The sequence below is a fragment of the Gnatocerus cornutus genome, chromosome 1 (assembly GCF_029298725.1).
Source record: "Gnatocerus cornutus isolate USDA-ARS CGAHR chromosome 1, icGnaCorn1.1, whole genome shotgun sequence".
Classification (NCBI taxonomy): Eukaryota; Metazoa; Arthropoda; class Insecta; order Coleoptera; family Tenebrionidae; genus Gnatocerus; species Gnatocerus cornutus.
Genome location: NC_142233.1, coordinates 37,712,524 through 37,716,497, shown reverse-complemented (window position 1 = coordinate 37,716,497; position 3,974 = coordinate 37,712,524). Strand labels below are relative to the sequence as shown.

Sequence of the window (3,974 nt, the reverse complement as noted above, 5' to 3'; positions counted from 1 at the left end):
CACACCTTTTCCCGATATCCCCGGTTTTCGGCTAGGCAGGAGTTCTGGGACACCTGTATATCTACCTACAAATAGCTCTCAAATTTTGCGACACACTCTTGTCTCATCTGAGAATAATAAGACTGTTTACTATTCGTCAATAGTTCAATTTTCATAGTCTCCACTGAAAGGTAGTCTTGCATCGTTTTGCTCCCTGGTGAGAAATGGTTTTTTTACTGGTTTTCCTGTTGCTCAATCTTGATTTATTTAAACGTCTTCTTGCTATTCGAGACGATATTCCAACATTCTTAACAGTTGCGAGCTCATTTTTGAGGGAATTACTTGTGAGTCTTTGATTTCTGGGAGCGGATTGTCGAATAAAACGTTTGTCTATGGAATTGGTTTAACGTTTGCGGCTTTGTCCTAGTCTTCGAGAATTAGAATCTGTATGATTTTTTCGCGTTTCCAGATGACTCATGGTAGAATGATGTTTTCGTATGAGGTTAACAACATATCTCTCATCCAGCAAACCTGATGCCCTTATTACTTCTTCTAGCGATAATACAAGGTGTTTATAAATGTTTCTAGCATCAAGCGTGGCTTTGGAATTCATGTCGTACACTATTTTGCCGCTTTGTTTTCATAGTGAATATAACTATCTTGAAAATTATTTATAATGTTACTTATTTCAATGACGTTTTAGTTACGGTTTTATGCCCAAGTTTTCGATTTTCAGGTTTTAAACTACAACTGGAACAGTTTATTTCTCAAAACTTACTTTGCTTCATGTTTGAGGTAACTGCAAATGTCAGTTGACAAATCGGCACCCACATTTGTAATAAGCGGCACATTTCGTTGACGTTTCATAGCCAGCGTTTGATGCTAGAAACATTTATAAACACGTTGTAGTAGATTTTGTTATACGGCAGAAAAGCGGTACTTTTTGTCGAGCAATTAAATTGCAGTAGCAAGGCGAAGCCTAGCGTAGCCGAGAGCGTATGCAAAATTGCGAGACAGCAAAGCCACTTTTCGGCCAAATAACAAATACTACTTTTTCTCCTAACGTTAGATTTAGTTCCACGACCGACAATGAGTGAACGCAAATTGAATTATAAACATGGATGGCTATGCATGTAGTTGTCATTGATGAAATTTACTGTGAAAAATATTGGTTTCAAACAGTTTCAAAGTTAAGATCGTGCAAGTGCAAGTGCAAATTGTAAGTCTCAAATAGTACAAATAGTCTCAAATAGTTTTCTGCTTAGGTAGCAAAAGTGTTTTTTCACTCATAGATCAGGAACAACGATTTCGCGCATAGCAACCATCACCGGTAACTAAGGCTTTCGAGCACTAGTGCGGGAACATGCACGCAAAAATTTTGCCATAGAAGCCATATAGAAAATATCGGTTACTACAAATTTAAAGAAACACGCATTGGGATCCTCTTCCATTAATATTTATTTAAATAAGTTAACAAATTACAAGAAAATTAATATTTTTTGAAAAAAATTCCATCAGCGCCATCTATTAGCAACTTAATCATTGTTGCTCTTTTGGAAAAACATAACCTCAAAAAAACATTAACAAGTTTTATGATTTTAACGATTAATAAAATTAAGCTTTTGTGAAACGTTTTATTTTACAAATACTCAAGTAATCGATGTGGGTCATCAAGTAAGTATACTGAGTACTTTTAATTTTTATTATTATAGATGTTTATGTTGAATGTGCAGTTGCTGCACGAAGCAAACGACACACCAGAAACTCCAGCAGTGTTTTCAGTTCTCACGGCGTTACTAATATTGTACGAATTGTTGGAAATGGATCTTACAGGTTCCGTGTCTGTCAAAGTGTGTGCTACTTCTATTTTATTTTTTAAAGAATCTTGGATATGCCCTTCCGCTACTGCGGAAGATTTCCAACCACCATGTCTTTTAACGGCTAGAAAGTCAAGTCCCTTGTTTGCTAATAAAGTAGCACTGCTCCTACGAGAACAATGGCCAGTATATTGATGAGGGTTTGGAAGTGCAAGATATTTGGCGATCAATGATGGAATTTTCCCAATGGTGTTTATACCAACTAAATTTATTTAAATAGTCTCCTGTTGTCAGTCACAACTTGTAGTCTTAATTTCACAAATTGCTTTATTATTTCGACCCATTCCCTTTTGGTTATGGCAAATTCCCGTTTAACCTTACCAAAATTATGTAATCTTTAAAGATAACATCACCAATCATCATCTTACAAATTTCTTCTCGGCGGCAGGCTCCAGAAATTCCCATAATCAAAATCGTCTAAAATATAAATGTTAAATTTTTGAATGTAAATTTCTAAATAAAGACAAACCACTCACTTTCATCAAAAAATATTCTTGTTAGGGGCCTCTGTCAAAAATTTTGTAATATGTTCTCCTTCAAGTATTTGTGACTTTTTTGGAATGTGATGTTCCGTTTTCCTTTTAAGAAGGGCAAGCAATTTTGGATATTTCGAGATATCTATATCCTTCTTAATATTCAAGCAAGATCGTATCATGGTATAAATTAGCCACAATGTTTTTTTAGTAGAACTTATTTCTTCAAAATAGGCCACCAAGACGTTTTCAGAGTAATTTTTGATCTTTTTATCTTTGCACCATTTGACAAACTGAGAAAACGGCCTCTCATATCTGGGGCGTGATTTTGTCGGCAATAAATTGTTTATTGCAGCAGTTGCCGCACTTTTCACTTCGGGTGGTGTACACTCGAATTCAAACTCTTCTTCCGAAGACATGGGACAAATCAATACAAATCTTTATTTTTGAACTTTTTGCTTGACAGAATTGACAACTGTCAACTGGAAACTTCAGCGACTTGATTTTTTATACCAACAAATGCGAACTATAAATGATGGCGAAAATTTGTTACAAACTTCGTGCAAAAAATGTTGTACAAGAGACGTGCGGGAATAATTTTGCCTGATTCGTGCGACATTCCTTCACTCGTGCGCGGGGCGCACTCGTGTTGAAAGAGTCGCACTTATCTGCAAAAATTGTATTCTCGCACTAATCATGTAAAATACTATTCCATGTCAACGAGCGCTTTTCATTACTAATAACAAAATTGCCTACTTTACTGTCTAAAAACGACTAAAAAATAGTGACTTTTTGTGACGTTTGGAAAAAAAATATTTACTTGTCATAGAAAACCATGAGATCTTCAAAAAAACCAAGTATAAAGTGCGTTCAAGGATGTGATCTTAAACATCAAAGGGTTGAAGGATATATTCCTTATAATGTAACCCAGCACGACTAAAAGACACCCATAAAAGTGGCTGATTAAAAATAAATATCTTATTTGGGGAGTAAAATTTAATATTTATTTAATATTTATGGGGGCCTTAAACAATATTATCATACCTTACCTCTTTTTTTTAAATTGATCAATGTTGAGTTTTATAAATCACTGATGATTTCAAGAAGGAGCCAAATGTCGATTGGATTGAAATGAATATGCTCTCTGTTACACATTTAGTTATTTCGTTTTAAATACAGGATGTCCCAGAACTCGTGACCCAGAGAAAAAAGGCAACAGCTCTGAACCAAAATTTTGCAACAAAAATTTTCTAGCTCAAAAAATAATTGAGTTAAGACAAAAAAACGGTAGCCAATCCGGAAGCTGAACAGAATTTGAAAATCACTAACTATGGGCACATACTATACATTGGTCAGACCCTCATTGCCTAGGAAATTGGGATGATTTTTTACTCCACATCTAGAATAAGCTTTCGGGATTGGTTGTTAATTTTATATCCTTTCTCGAATATTATGAAACTTAAGCAATTTTTGTTTTGTAATTTACAATCTGCATTGCTGTCGGCACCTCCCCTTGTTCTCTAGGTCATGAGTTCTGGGATATCCTGTATATGATTGCAACATCATCTGTTCCGTCTGTAGATTAAGCTTCACCATTTCCATCCAACAATAATTAAGGTAAGATAATGGTCTTGCTAAATTGGTT

At 35.1% G+C, this 3,974-nt stretch overlaps 1 long non-coding RNA gene across 2 annotated transcripts; it reads left to right on the top strand.

Annotated features, from left to right (window-relative positions):
* Nucleotides 1–1,546: 1,546 nt before the first annotated feature.
* On the top strand, nucleotides 1,547–2,345 carry LOC148182284 (uncharacterized). 2 transcript variants are annotated; one of them, XR_015770907.1, is made up of 3 exons: nucleotides 1,547–1,641; nucleotides 1,692–1,812; nucleotides 1,861–2,345. It is a non-coding gene; the product is annotated as an uncharacterized LOC148182284 (long non-coding RNA). The 2 variants fall into 2 exon arrangements; XR_015770906.1 differs by having other exon boundaries at nucleotides 1,692–2,345.
* Nucleotides 2,346–3,974: the final 1,629 nt, after the last annotated feature.